Here is a 16,424-nt window from a genome sequence, read left to right as displayed (position 1 = left end):
AGAGGGAAAATAAAGAAAAGGAAAGGGTAGGGGAGGGGAGATAAAGAAAAGGAAAATATTCCACCCCCTAAACGGGCAGACAAAACAGAGTAATAAAATAAGGATATTATACTAGATATAAGTGATTCTCACTCTCGCCAATGGAAATAAGAAAAGTGAAGGGAAAAGAAAAGTAAAATGATAAAGTAAATTAGAGAAATAAGTATTTAACGGATCGACGGGCACCCCGACAGGGTACCTCCGTTGAAGGATGCTCCTAGCGCTTCCTGAGGACTCCAAGCTCTGCAGCAGACACCACAACCACCGAACTGGAGAAGCATACAAATGCTCTCAAGCATTTGAATGCTGTAAACAGCTGAACAGGAAAAGCATACAATCAGCTTACACTCCTGGCAATCAGCATACAATCCAATTCCCCCAATAACGAGACAACACTTCGTTTTGAGGTCAAGCAGAACTGACTGTACTGGCACATACAGCCTCTTTTATTCACAATCCACAAACATAGTACTGCACACAGGGTTTTGAAATACAACCAATAAATCTGTACAATACACACAGACACTCCAACACAAAATCCTCCCCTCTGCCTGTGATAGGATTACTGAACACAATGGGTAATACAATTATCACATGCAGAGAAATACAGTTTTATAAAACATATCACAGGGACCCCAAAACATGCAATAACCCCATAAAAATCCTCGGAACTGGGGGATCTGGGTGAACCACATATCCAAAATTCACCCAGATCCGTTCAGTAGTTTGGAAGATACAATTTAATGCAGATTCCGCAGAACATATACAGGCTATATGAAAAATAATTACTGTATTATGTGTCCCCTGTTGTATATTTTAAAACTACTGCACAATGTCTTTGTGCACCAAATACCGGCGAGATGGCACTGTGTAGAAAAGTCCAAACAGTGTCTGTGAGTTAAACTGGCCGCCATCCATTGTTCTCACCATGTGCTTCATCCATTGTTCTCACCATGTGCCTCTGATACATGAAATGGGGGCCACCCAGTAACTCCACAGTATGTCACCAGATGGTTCTTAAAGGGCCAGCAGCAGCATAATAAAATACAATATGCCCAAATCTGTATTTAAAGTGCCAAATCTCCCAGGGGCCATAGTCAGCAGGCAGGAGGCGGGCAAACAGGCTTCTCCAATGCCCAGTGGCGAGGTTGGTTTCGCCACAAAGTATATACAATAAAATTAAACTAGGGATGGGGGAGGGGTGAGGAGATTCAGGAGGGGGGTTTAAGGGAAATAAACAAGATAACACAAAATATTTATGATTACAAGAGTACCAAGGCTTGAAATATAGAAGCATTAGCAAAACTATATAAGGCAGGTACATAATAATAATAAAAATAAATAATAATAATAATTGCCGTGTTGGCACTTTAAGGAAAAAAAAGTTGGCATGTATTGTGGTGTAGGCACTCAAGCTCACAAAGGTTCACCATCACTGGCCTAGGCTATAAGAAGATTGCCAAGACTCTGAAACTGAGCTGCAGCACAGTGGGCAAGACCATACAGCGGTTTCACAGGACAGGTTCCTCTCAAAACAGGCCTCGCCATAGTCAACCAAAGAAGTTGAGTGCACGTGCTCAGCGTCATATCCAGAGGTTGTCTTTGGGATATAGACATATGAGTGCTGCCAGCATTGCTACAGAGGTTGAAGAGGTGGAGGGTTAGCCTGTCAGTGCTCAGACTATATGCTGCACATTGCATCAAATTGGTCTGCATGGCTTTCGACCCAGAAGGAACCCTTTTCTAAAGATGATGCACAAGACAAGCAGACTTAGCACATGGATTACTGGAACCATGTTCTGTGGTCCGATGAGACCAAGATAAACTTATTTGGTTCAGATGGTGTCAAGCGTGTGTGACAGCAAACAGGTGAGGAGTACTGTTAAGAATTGCGCTTTGACACTGGGTTTTGGAGAGGCCTGCTTTCCAAACTTTGGCCCTGTGACTATGGCCCCTGGGGTGTATTGCCTTTTAAAAACTCCACTTGTGCATATTGGATTCTAAAGTACTGTTTGTGCCCCTTGGACTTTTAACTGGAACAGATTCAAGCATGTGGCGGCGACAATCTTAAATTGTCCAGCAGTGTTTTGTTGTCGAGTGTATGGAACTGTTTTGGACCATGTGCACGATGGGGGGAAATAAGACTTCCAGGAAATTCCTAAAACTCTGAACCAATCTGGGTGATTTTCGGATATGTAGTTCACCCAAATCGGGGCTATCGGGGGATGTGACTTGATTTGTGGGGATATGTTGTATTTTCGGGTACTTTTTGGGGTTTGTAAAAATGTATGTATTTTCTGCTTAGAGTTAATTGAGTTAGTCCATTGTCTTTGTTAATTATATCATAGGCAGAGGTGAGGGCTTGCTGACTCTATGTGGGAGTGTTACCATAATAATTATTGTTCCCATTGGTTTATGCTCCTTGTGTCCCTGTGTTTCATCAGGTCCAAGGGGTGTGCCTCTGGCCTGAAAATGTGTATAAAAGAAATGCCTTTGTGCTCATTAAACAGATCTTCTTACCCTCAACTTGCAGCCTCGTCTCGTGTTGTAGGGAACAGCTATAACTGCTATATCACTGCTAGCTCTTGTAAGAGCTCTCTTCAGCTATACAACTATACTCTCCTGGAGGAGAGGTCCTTTCCACAGCTTCAGAGACTGGGCCACAGGGCAGTATTGCAACATGATAACAACCCCAAACACCTCCAAGATGACCACTGCCTTGCTAAATAAGTTGAAGGTAAAGGTGATGGACTGGCCAAGCATGTCTCCAGACTTAACCCCATTGAGCATATGTGGGGCATCCTCAAATGGAAGGTGGGGGAGCGCAAGGTCTCTAACATCCACCAGCTCTGTGATGTCGTCATGGAGGAGGGGAAGAGGACTCCAGTGGCAACATGTGAAGCTCTGGTGAACTCCATGCCCATGAAGGTTAAGGCAGTGAGGGTTAAGGCAGTGCTGGAAAATAATGGTGGCCACACAAAATATTGACACTTTGGGCCCAATTAGGACATTTCCACTTAGGGGTGTACTCACTTTTGTTGCCAATGGTTTAGACATTAATGGCTGTCTGCTGAGTTTTTTTGAGGGGACAGCAAATTTACACTGTTATACATGGTGTGCACTTACTACTTTACATTGTATCAGAGTGTCATTTCTTCAGTCTTGTCACATGAAAAGATATAAAATATTTACACAAATGTACATACACACCAGATAAAGTCAGTGAATAAGATTTATACTTCTTTCACATCCATGCAGCCAGTTACACGGCAGTTGTCATCAATATTTCAGTCCACACTTTTGTCAGGATCATTATTAAGTATATTGCTAATCTGGCAATGTACTAAATTATTTTACTGAAGGAAACACTTTAGGTGCTCTTACACAGTCCTAGCATGCATTGAAAGAGTCAAAGAGCTGCTTCTTGGCTACTATAGCACTGCTCTGTCTCTCACAGTGAGCAGCAGACCAGAAGAGCGTTTTAAAGAACTCTATAATCTTAGGAATATAAAACTGTAATCAGAACACTATGGTGTCCATGTGCCTCACACCCCCACCCCACTGCAATGTAAGGGTTTAAAAACCTTAAAACACTTATTTGATTCCAGTGCTTATGTCTATCTTCTCCTACTCTAACATCAGTGTCGAGAGGAACCTAATGCGCACGTACAGCAAGTGACAAGCACACAATAGGCCTTCCCCGTAGGAAAGCATTAAACCAATGCTTTACTATGGATTATTTAAAGACAATGGACACCCTCATTCACAGCATGAGGAAGTCCAGCATTGTTTTATGGAGCTAAACTCTGTGGAAAAGCAGGAAGCGCTTCTTGTGGCCGTCTGGTAGGCAGCCTACTAGTGGTCGTCTGGTTGCAGTATTAACCCTGCAATAAAACCATTGCAGTTTCTCTGTAACTGCAATGCTTTATTTTGCAGAGTTAAAAGGACAGTGCATTCAGACCATCTCAATGAGATAATGTGGTCTGTGTGCATATAGAGTCCCTTAATGTAATCTGCACCAACTGGTGGTGCATGCCACATGCTCCCACACTGGACCACCTGGGATGTGGTCATCCACAACACCAGACCACTAGGGATTAACACCTTCTGAATCACCAGGGACCCTGCAGAAAGGTAAGTAAAAGAATGGGTAAAAATATATATCATGACAATATTACATACAACCCAGACACTCAAACATCTACAAACACCAACCCCACACTCAATCACACACAGTCAATACAACACTTAATCACACTCAGCCAGTCTACACATGATCACATTAAGCCAGACTCACACGCACACAATCATACTCCAACTAGTTCACACTCAACCAAACCCCATAAGCAATCTCACTTGGACAACCACACACACAAAAAAATAACACTCAGGGAGCCTTTATACACAATCATACTCACCTAGACCTCATACACAATCACATTCTGTCAGCCCCACACACAATATCACTCAGTGAATTCCACACATGCATTCACACGCAACCAACCATCAAAATCATACTCAGGTGCATTGCTAATGAAGGAGTTATGAGAGGGGGCACGCAGTCTGACCAGACTTGTGCAGTGTTAAAAAAAAGTCTTCTTAGCCACTTGGTCAGAAACAATTCAGTGAATGTCACTCTTTGGTTCAGCAGAATTTCAGCACCGAAAAAACTTTGGGAAAGAAATTCGGGCAGTCAAGACAGCAGGGAAAATGTTGAGTGTGCTGACATGCAAACATGGCTACAATATTGCCTGGCCTAAATACTATGCGATATCAGACATATTTGCAATGCCAAGTCCGAGCTCCCAAATTTAGAATATTATGTATCTGGCTTTAAAAAAGAAAAAAATAGAAAAAAGAAGTGAGAGAACGTTCCCACAGATCCAGTCATTCAATGTGGGATAAAAATTCACAGTCAAATTTTAGAATATTTAGAAATTTAGAAATAACTTTCAAGAGAGAGGTGAGTGATCAATTGGATCTCAGCTCGCAGATGATGACGTCTCCAATAACAAATTGAAGAGCAGGGTAACCCAACATGGAAAGACTGAACTTAAGGAAGACAATTTGCTCCACCAGCCATGTGGATATTTGTAAGTGTTGGGGATTCAAAATGCTCCCTGTAATAGAAAACACTTGCACATGTTGGACAGTGGTCAATGGATATGTCAATAGCTGATGGGCAACCACACACTCTTGTTTCTCATTCCATTAGCTCAGAGTGTCATCAGCATGTAGCAAATAACATTCAGATAGGTAAGCTTTGATATATTTCAGATGCACTACTGTCCTTTCAGCTGACTGCTGGCTCAGTTTTCCCCCAAATCACCAACAGAATTGACTCAAAATGTAGCTGCTTCACTCTTCTGTCTTAAGATTTTGATACCAGTCCTGCAGCTGGGAGTAGTAATAATTGCAACATGATAGAGTCAACGTACACACATTCCTCAAACAGCATGCCTCTCTATTGCTGCAAAACACAGACAATGTTAATAAGACTGTCCCTCCACTATGTGATGCTGTTACATCAGTGTGCCACTTTCCTCTAATCTAATTTCACTTCCTTGCTGCACAATGTGTACTTTGCAATTCTCTTTTCTGGGAGGCTGTCAAAATAATGACAAACTTGCAAGAGTGCAGACAGAAGACTGAAATCTGGAATAAAATGTTTCCAATCTAGATAAAAAAAAAAAATAATACTCTTAACTATTAGCCCACTGTCAGCACTAGCAGCCAGCGGGAAAATAGTTAAAAGTATTTGTGCTCTGCTGGTTAATTATGTGGAGGCAGTCAAGCACTCGATAGCCAGATGCCACATGAAGAAAAAAAAAATAGCCTAACCTTCTCTGTCACTATACCCAACTCTAGCATGTAAACTCATAGAGCAGGGTCCTCAACCCCTATGTTCCTGTGTGTCCAACTTGTATGGTTATACACACATTTCTGTTAGTCCAATTGCATAGCGCTGTGGAATTTGATAGCTCTTAAAAATAATAATAATAAAAAATATATTATTGGTGGGCTGACCTATTGGTGGTGGGGGGGTTCTATTTATAATCATCAAAGGAGAACATAGTGTCTCCTCTAGAAGGGGTCAGGTGGGGGTTCTAAATAATTATGCAAGGAGAGCGGTTGATAGGGTTTCCATTGTTCAGCATCCTGGGAGGCTAGGGGGTTCCCCAGCCACTCTTATTAAATTAAAATCTACCTAAATCTCTCATCCTAATAATAATGAGGGGCATTAAACTAATATCTGTAAAAACATCCATAATATGTGGTGCAAGATTAGCAAAAGAACAGATGTAAAAAAGTCAATACTGCAACAGGAAAAAAAATCTTGTTGAGATTTTGTGCAGAATGAGGCTTCAATTAGAGTGCTCTAATGTCATTTGAAAGCATGGGAAGCATGAGGCCTCTTCCCACTTCAAAGCCTCATTCTGCACAAGGTCCTTCCGGGGCAAAGTTTCATTTATTTATTTTTGCAGTTTTGATTTTTTTCCATCAGTTATTTGGAATTCTAGTGTTTCTTGTTAATGAGTTGCATTTTTTTGTCTGCTAATGTGGCGAAAAGCAAGTGAACAATAATGTGCAAATGTGCATCCTACCAGATGCCTTCAGGTCTGAAATTTTAGTCAAACGTGTGCTCTGTGAATCTTCCAAATCCTATAGTTTTTATAGGGTTTAGATGTAAGAGCACTGATTTTAATATGGATACTATATGCATGAAGGTAATTGCTACAAATTCGGTTAGACAGATGGAATTCTGACTAGATTTGGCTTTAGTAAATGCAAGAATTGGCATTCTGGTCAGAATTTAGTCTTTTTCACCAGATTTTGTCATCCTGACCAAATCCAGTGTTTAGTGAATAATCCTGCTTTTTGTTTTGTTTTTTCTTAGATATTTTTTTGGGGGGAGGAGGGTGGAAATTCTGCCTTTCTGTAGTACCTACTTCTTAAAACTCCTTTGGGTGAACATAAGAAGTCACACTGTTTGAAAGAGAATTCTGAGTCCACGTTGCTCTTTTATATATGTAGATGTATATTCTTTTCATGTATTCTTATTATAAATACTGTATTATTTTATGTTTTATAAATAAAATAGTAGCTAAATAAATTAATATGTTTACAGTCCCAAGATACAATTAAATACAGGAAAATAAGGTTTGCATACATTTGCCAAATTATTGTGACTAAGAAGATGAGTAGGCTTCTAGAAAGTGGAAACATTTCCATTGTCCTTTCAAGAATAAAATTATCCAAAATGTTAGCATAGTGTTTCCAACTACTTACAGCCAAATAAAAGGCATTTCTGTATCTCTAAACCACTGTTAATCTGAAATGTCTCGTCTGCTTCTGTTACCTTTTGCTTAGCATACTTTGTAGCTATGATTCCTATTATATAAATATTCCCTCGTGTCCTTTCTACAGATTTCCCCTATTTTTACCACTTTTTACATTTTTTTTCTTATCTGCCATCTGTTCTGCAGCTCAGATTGTGTGTGCCATTTGTAGTGAGTGTCCTGTGGGATCTTTCCAAATGTCTCCACATCCGCCTTCTGCAGTCCCTTGTTCCCTCCCAAGTAGATATTTTGAATTCCAGACTGCTTTACAGTTAACTTTGCCCATTGTATTTTTATCTAGCTGTTCTTTTTATATGTCCTTGCAATACATTTTGTTATCTTCTAAAACATGTATTCTTCTCAAATTTCTATTTGAGACATAACTTAAATATCAGCGTTGGTGACTGCAATATATGGCACTCTTTCATGGCACTGGAAAGGTTAAATTAGGCTAATTGATATTGAACAAGATGTAATGTAATCAACCTTTAAACAACCTATGACCTAATCAGCTTTAATTATGTTAATTGTATTCCTTGAACATCCTGCAAATCAGAAAAAAATACATTGCATAGATTCAATATGAAGCAGTTCGTAATGAAGTTACCATAACTATATCTGAAATATTTTAGTTTCTAATTCTTAAAGGAAACAATTATTGTTATTCAGCAAAGAGAACAAAAAAACTATTCCTGTATTAAAATGTTTTTCTGGAAAAGGTTAACTATTTTTTTTTTTGCTTTATTTACGTATATTACCAAATATTACAAATTGAAGAAGAAAAAAATGCAAACCATTGGTGCAGGCGTAGCAGACTTATTCCCTTTCTGTTCAGTTGTCTGTACACCTCTTGTTTGTTTCCCGAATGAACCATGTGTGGTCCCCTATTATACCTCCCCAAACACCAACCACTCTTAGCTGTTAACTGCAATCAAGTAATTAACTTGGTGGTCGCCATTAGAGATGTCCCGAATAGTTCGCTGGCGAACATAGCTTGTTCGCGTTCGCCACCTATTCGTCATCATTGAGTAAACTTTGACCCTGTACCTCACAGTCAGCAGACACATTCCAGCCAATCAGCAGCAGACCCTCCCTCCCAGACCCTCCCACCTCCTGGACAGCATCCATTTTAGATTCATTCGGAAGCTGCATTCTTAGTGAGAGGAGGGACAGTGTAACTCCTGCTGATTTAATAGGGAAATCGATAGCTAGGCTAGTGTATTCAGTGTCCACTACAGTCCTGGAGGACTCATCTGATCTCTGCTGTAAGGACAGCACCCCAAAAAGCCCTTTTTAGGGCTAGAACATCAGTCTGCTTTTTTTTTTTCCTGTGTAATCTAATTGCAGTTGCCTGCCTCCCAGTGTGTGTGTGTCAGGCTCACAGCGTATACTGTGTCCACTTGCCCAGTGTCACCACTCATATCTGGTGTCACAATAGCTTGCATTTAACCCCTTAAGGACCAAACTTCTGGAATAAAAGGGAATTATGACATGTCACACACGTCATGTGTCCTTAAGGGGTTAAAAAAAAAATGTTTTGACTGTAATATAATAGCAGTCAGTTTCCTTCACACGTGCGCGTTTCAGGGCCTGCCAGGGCACAGTGTCACACCAGTGCAACTCATATCTGGTGTGACAGTAGTGCACATTAAAAAAAAAAAAAAACTAGAAATTTGACTGTGAAATAATAGCAGTAAGTTTCCTTCACACGTGTGCGTTTCAGGGCCTGCCAGGGCACAGTGTCACACCAGTGCAACCCATATCTGGTGTAACAGTAGTGTACATTTAAAAAAAAAAAACAACACTTTTTTGATTGTGAAAAAATAGCAGTCAGTTTCCTTCACGCATGTGTGTTTCAGGGCCTGCCAGGGCACAGTGTCACTCCAGTGCAACTCATATCTGGTGTAACAGTAGTATACATAAAAAAGAAAACTAGAAATTTGACTGTGAAATAATAGCAGTCAGTTTCCTTCACACGTGTGCGTTTCAGGGCCTGCCAGGGCACAGTGTCATACAAGTGCAACTCATATCTGGTGTAACAGTAGTGTACATTTAAAAAAACAACACTTTTTTGACTGTGAAATAATAGCAGTCAATTTCCTTCACTGGTGTGCGTTTCAGGGACTTCCAGGGCACAGTGTTACACCAGTGCAACTCATATCTGGTGTAACAGTAGTGCACATTAAAAAAAAAAACTAGAAATTTGACTGTGAAATAATAGCAGTCAGTTTCCTTCACATGTGTGCGTTTCAGGGCCTGCCAGGGCACAGTGTCACACCAGTGCAACTCATATCTGGTGTAACAGTAGTGTACATTTAAAAAAAAAATAAAAAAGAAAATTGTCTGTAATAGATTGAATAGCAGATAGTTGTCTGCAAGCATGTGTGTCAGGCCTACAGCGTCTACTCTGGCAACTTCTCCCAGTGCACAGTGCCACTAATATCTGTTGTCACAGTAGCTTGCACGCATAGTACCACTAATTGAAAAAAAAAAAAAAATGACAGGCAGAGGCAGGCCACCCCGCAGGGGCCGTCGTGGTCGTGGTGCTGTGATTTCCTTTGGCCCTAGAATAATGCCCAGTGTTCAGAGGCCACATACCCTGAACTCAAAAAGTTCTGAGGACATAGTTGACTGGCTAACACAGGACACCCAATCTTCTACAGCTTCCGCTCGGAACCTTGACACACCATCCTCCTCCAGCTTAGCTTTGGGCACCTCTCAAGTTACCACTCGCCTGCCTGCCGCCACCACCAACACTAGCACCACAGCCGCTTCACTTGATCTGTCAGAGGAGTTATTTACACATCAGTTGGAAGAAATGAGTGATGCGCAACCATTATTGCCAGATGATGTAGATAACAGGGATATGTCTCAGTCAGGCAGCATTACACACATGGACGTACGGTGTGATGATGATGATGTTGTACCCGCTGCTGCTTCCTTTGCTGAGTTGTCAGATATTATTATTATTATTATTATTATTATTGCCATTTATATAGCGCCAACAGATTCCGTAGCGCTTTACAATATTATGAGAGGGGGATTTAACTATAAATAGGACAATTACAAATACACTTACAGGAACAATAGGTTGAAGAGGACCCTGCTCAAACGAGCTTACATTCTATAGGAGGTGGGGTGTAAAACACATTAGGACAGGAATTTACAATCAAATAAGGTGGGCTGCCCTTTAGGAGAGGGCAAGAGACAGGTATGTGAGGTAAGGGTTAGTCTTGGAGGCCATAAGCTTTCCTAAAGAGATGGGTTTTAAGGCACTTCTTAAAAGATGCAAGACTAGGGGAGAGTCTGAGGGCGGTAGGCAGGCTATTCCATAGGAAGGGAGCCGCCCGTGAGAAGTCCTGCAAGCGCGAGTTGGCCGTACGAGTGCGGACAACGGACAGGAGGTGGTCACGGGCAGAACGGAGAGACCGAGAAGGGACATACCTATGGATCTGTGAGGAGATATAAGAGGGGCTAGAGTTGTTCAGTGCTTTATAGGTGTGAGTTAGTACCTTTAATTGACTCCTATAGCATACAGGAAGCCAATGTAAGGACTGGCAGAGGGGTGAGGTGTGAGAGAAACGACTAGAGAGGAAAATCAATCTAGCAGCAGCATTCATTACGGACTGTAAGGGTGCAGTACGGCTATTGGGGAGACCAATCAGGAGAGGGTTACAATAATCCATGCGGGAAATTACTAGAGCATGGACAAGCTCCTTGGTAGTATCTGGTGCAAGAAAGGGGCGGATGCGGGCTATGTTTTTAAGATGGAATCTACAGGATTTGGCAACATGCTGGATGTGAGGCTCAAAGGTGAGACCAGAGTCAAGTATGACGCCAAGACAGCGCGCTTGCAAGGATGGACTGATGTTGGTACCACAAACTTGGAGGGAGAGCGAAAGAGGAGGATCAGTATTAGGAGGAGGAAAGACAAGGAGCTCAGTTTTTGAGAGATTGAGTTTCAGAAAGCGGGAGGACATCCAGTCAGAGATGGAAGAAAGGCAAGCAGTGACATGTTGCAGGACGGCAGGGGAGAGGTCCGGGGAGGAGAGATATAGCTGGGTGTCATCAGCGTACAGGTGGTAGTGAAATCCAAAAGAGGTAATAAGTTTGCCAAGAGAGGCAGTATAAAGAGAAAATAGAAGGGGACCAAGGACGGAGCCTTGGGGAACTCCAACTGAGACAGGGCAAGGGGAGGAGGTATGATTAGAAAAGGAGACACTGAATGAGCGTTGGGAGAGATAAGAAGAAAACCATGAGAGGACAGAGTCACAGAGACCAAGCGATTGAAGAGTTTGAAGAAGGAGAGCATGATCAACGGTGTCAAAGGCCGCTGAAAGGTCAAGAAGAATTAGTATGGAGTAGTGGCCTTTGGATTTAGCTGCGATTAGGTCGTTAGTAACTTTGATAAGGGCAGTCTCTGTAGAGTGGAGAGGGCGGAAGCCAGATTGAAGAGGGTCAAGGAGAGAGTTGGAATTGAGGAAATGAGAGACACGGGTAAAGACAAGTCTTTCCAGAAGCTTTGAGGAAAAAGGGAGCAGGGATATGGGACGGTAGTTAGAGGGGGTGGATGGGTCGAGGGATGGTTTTTTTAGTATAGGTACTACAGTGGCATGTTTAAGGTCAGCAGGGACGATGCCAGAGGAGAGCGAGCAGTTGAAGATGTGTGTTAGAGAAGGCACGAGAAGAGTGGAGAGAGATACAAGTGAAGCGGTTGATGATGACGATGCGTTGGTGGATGTCACATGGGTTCCCGCTAGAAGAGAAGAAGAACAGGGGGAAAGTTCAAATAGGGAGACAGAGAGGAAGAGGAGATGAGTTGAAAGCAGGGGGAGGTCATCGCAAGGAGCTAGTGGCACAGTCAGACAGCATGCATCGGCACCCGGAGTCAGCCAGACAGCACGCCAATCAAAGCATGCTGTTGCCACCACCAGAATGCCGTCATTGCAGAGCTCAGCAGTGTGGCATTTTTTTTGTGTGTCTGCCTCTGATAACAGCGATGCCATTTGCAACCTGTGCCAAAAGAAACTGAGTCGTGGGAAGTCCAACATCCACCTAGGTACAACTGCTTTGCGAAGGCACATGATCGCACATCACAAACACCTATGGGATCAACACATGAGTACAAGCAGCACACAAACTCAAAGCCGCCATCCTCCTCCTGGTCCAGCATCTTCAGCCACGTCAACCACTGCTGTCCTCCTTGCCCCCTCTCAACCCTCCGTCTCTCGCCTTGAGCAGTTCCTGCTCATTTGCCCACAGTCAGGTGTCTGTCAAGGACATGTTTGAGCGTAAGAAGCCAATGTCACAAAGTCACCCCCTTGCCCGGCATCTGACAGCTGGCTTGTCTGAACTCTTAGCCCACCAGCTTTAACCATTTAAGCTGGTGGAGTCTGAGGTGTTCAAAAAATTTGTAGCTATTGGGACACCGCAGTGGAAGGTATCCGGCCGAAATGTCTTTGCACAAAAGGCAATCCCCAAACTGTACTAGATTGTGCAAAAGGAAGTAATGGCATGTCTGGCACACAGTGTTGGGGCAAGGGTCCATCTGACCACTGATACCTGGTCTGCAAAGCATGGTCAGGGCAGGTATATCACCTACACTGCGCATTGGGTAAACCTGCTGATGGCTGCCAAGCATGGAATGCGTGGCTCTGCAGAGGAGTTGGTGACACCACCACGACTTGCAGGCAGGCCTGCTGCCACCTCCTCCTACTTCATCCTCTTCCATAACCTCCTCGGCTGAGTCCTCTTCTGCTGCTGCGTCTTGCTCCACATCAACGGCACCCCCCCAGCTCCCAGGTACTATTCCACATCACGGATACGGCAGTGTCACGCCGTCTTGGGGTTGACTTGCCTGAAAGCAGAGAGTCACACCGGACCAGCACTCCTGTCTGCCCTGAACGCACAGGTGGATCAGTGGCTGTCTCCGCATCAAATGGAGATCGGCAAAGTTGTTTGTGACAACGGAATAAATTTGTTGGCGGCATTGAATTTGGGCAAGTTGACACATGTGCCGTGCATGGCACATGTGTGTAATCTGATCGTACATCGCTTTGTGCATAAGTACCCAGGCTTACAGGACATCCTGAAGCAGGCCAGGAAGGTGTGTGGCCATTTCAGGCGTTCCTACATGGCCATGGCGCACTTTTCAGATATCCAGCGGCAAAACAACATGCCAGTGAGGCGCTTGATTTGCGACAGCCCGACACGTTGGAATTCAACACTCCTAATGTTTGACCGCCTGCTCCAACAAGAAAAAGCCGTTAACGACTATTTGTATGACCGGGGTCCTAGGACAGCCTCTGCGGAGCTGGGAATTGTTTTGCACATTACTGGACGGTCATGTGCAATGCCTGTAGGCTCATACGTTCATTTGAGGAGGTGACAAACCTAGTCAGTCGCACCGAAGGCACCATCAGCGACATCATACCATTTGATTTCTTCCTGTAGTGTGCCCTGCGAAGAGTGCTGGATCAGGTCGTAGATAAGCGTGAAGAGGAAGAGGAAGAGTTGTGGTCACCATCACCACCAGAAACAGCCTTATCAGCATCGCTTGCTGGACCTGCGGCAACGCTGGAAGAGGATTGTGAGGAAGAGGAGTCAGAGGAGGAATGTTGCTTTGAGGAGGAGGAGGAAGACCATCCACAACAGGAATCCCAGGGTGCTCGTTGTCAACTATCTGGTACCCGTGGTGTTGTACGTCGCTGGGGGAAGAACATACCTTCAGTGAGATCACTGAGGACGAGGAACGAACATGAGTAGCTCGTCATCCAACCTTGTGCAAATGGGGTCTTTCATGCTGTCGTGCCTGTTGAGGGACCCTCGTATAAAAAGGCTGAAGGAGAACAACCTGTACTGGGTGTCCACGCTACTAGACCCCCGGTATAAGCAGAAAGTGTCTGAAATGTTACCGAATTACCGCAAGTCGGAAAGGATGCAGCAGTTCCAAAATAAATAAAAAATTATGCTTTACACAGCGTATAAGGGTGATGTCACAGCACAACGGGAATCTAACAGGGGAAGAGGTGAAAGTAATCCTCCTCCTCCCACGACCATGCCAGCAAGGACAGGACGCTTTACAGACGTGTTGTTGATGGAGGACATGCAGAGCTTTTTAAGTCCTACGCATCGCCACAGCCCTTCGGGATCCACCCTCAGAGAACGACTCGACCGACAGGTAGCAGACTACCTCGCCTTAACTGCAGATATCGACACTCTGAGGAGCGATGAACCCCTTGACTACTGGGTGTGCAGGCTTGACCTGTGGCCTGAGCTATCCCAATTTGCGATAGAACTTCTGGCCTGCCCCGCTTCAAGTGTCCTGTCAGAAAGGACCTTCAGTGCAGCAGGGAAGAGAAGAGAAGTCACCTAGGTCAAAAAAGTCTAGATTACCTCACCTTTATTAAGATGAATGAGGGATGGATCCCGAGGGGACTGACAGTGTGCGATACATTCGACTAAAAAAGGCCTGATGAGGGGGACATAACAGGGATTAAACTGATAAGAATAGTACTACTTAACACACCACTCCTATCTGGTGGCACATTAGATTGCACGCGCAGTGCCCTAAATTTGAAGTAGGAGCACCGACCAAGCATCTTTTTCCATCTCCCGGTTCCTAAAATCGATGCCATATACACATCCCCTGATAGGGGACGTAACAGTGATTACACTGATAAGAATAGTACTACTTAACACACCACTCCTATCTGGTGGCACATTATATTAAACGCGCAGTGCCCCGATTTTGAAGTAGGAGGACCAACCAAGCATCTTTTTCCATCTCCCGGTTCCTAAAATCAATGCCATATACACGTCCCCTGATAGGGGACGTAACAGGGATTAAACTGATAAGAATAGTACTACTTAACACACCACTCCTATCTGGTGGCACATTAGATTGCACGCGCAGTGCCCCAAATTTGAAGTAGGAGGACCGACCAAGCATCTTTTACCATCTCCCGGTTCCTAAAATCGATGCCATATACACGTCCCCTGATAGGGGACGTAACAGGGATTAAACTGATAGGAATAGTACTACTTAACACACCTTATAATAATGCAGAGAGAGGCAATGCAGAGAGAGGAGTCTGAAGAAGAGGAGTCAGAGGAGGAAGGTGGCTTTGAGGAGGTGGAAGACCAAACACAGCAGGCGTCCCAGGGGGCTTGTTGTCACCTTTCGGGGACCCTTGGTGTTGTACGTGGCTGGGTGGTGGAAGAAACCTTCAATGACATCAGTGAGGACAAGGAACGGGACATGGCTAGCTTGGTATCCAACCTTGTGCAAATGGGGAGTTTGCGGTTGTGCAAATGGACTGTTTGCGGTTGTTTGCGGTTCGTTAAACGGGGAGTTTGGTCTGAGACTGTGAAGCGGGCGTAACCCTTACACTACCTGATCTATACAACATCATACCTGATGTTTTAAAGCACGTTATTCCAAACAATTTAGGAATGTTAGGTGATTTATGTGCTTTATGGATTAAAACCAGACTCTGCATCAACTATGCAATTTTCCATGGGAGTTTTGCCATGGATCCCCCTCCGGCATGCCACAGTCCAGGTGTTAGTCCCCTTGAAACAACTTTTCCATCACTATTGTGGCCAGAAAGAGACCCTGTGGGTTTTAAAATTCGCCTTCCTATTGAAATCGATCGCGGTTCGCCCGGTTCGCCCGTTCTCGAACATTTGCGGAAATTTGCGTTTGCCGTTCGCGAACTGAACATTTTATGTTCGCGACATCTCTAGTCGCCATTCATATAACCGAACGCACGTGCTCCAGTGAATGGTGGCCATTTTGTCTCCCAAACACAGGCAGCGGTACATAGTCGTTGAATGCCTGGAACTCTTTTTGGCTACGCTATCCTGTGAACCCAGGCAAAGATTGTACTGCTGCTCATTCCACTTCCCGACCAGCTAGGCGAACGACATTCAGGAGATAAGAAATCTACCAACTGGGAGGAGCATTCGTTCCTTAAAAGAAAGGGGGAGCATTAATCGGTGTCTGCACAGGAACCCCTGAAAGTAGTCAGAACTTTACCTGAA

The sequence above is a fragment of the Pelobates fuscus genome, chromosome 3 (genome assembly GCF_036172605.1).
Source record: "Pelobates fuscus isolate aPelFus1 chromosome 3, aPelFus1.pri, whole genome shotgun sequence".
NCBI classification, from domain to species: Eukaryota; Metazoa; Chordata; class Amphibia; order Anura; family Pelobatidae; genus Pelobates; species Pelobates fuscus.
The sequence above is the reverse complement of the archived record's forward strand: the minus strand, read 5'-3'. Positions refer to the sequence as shown.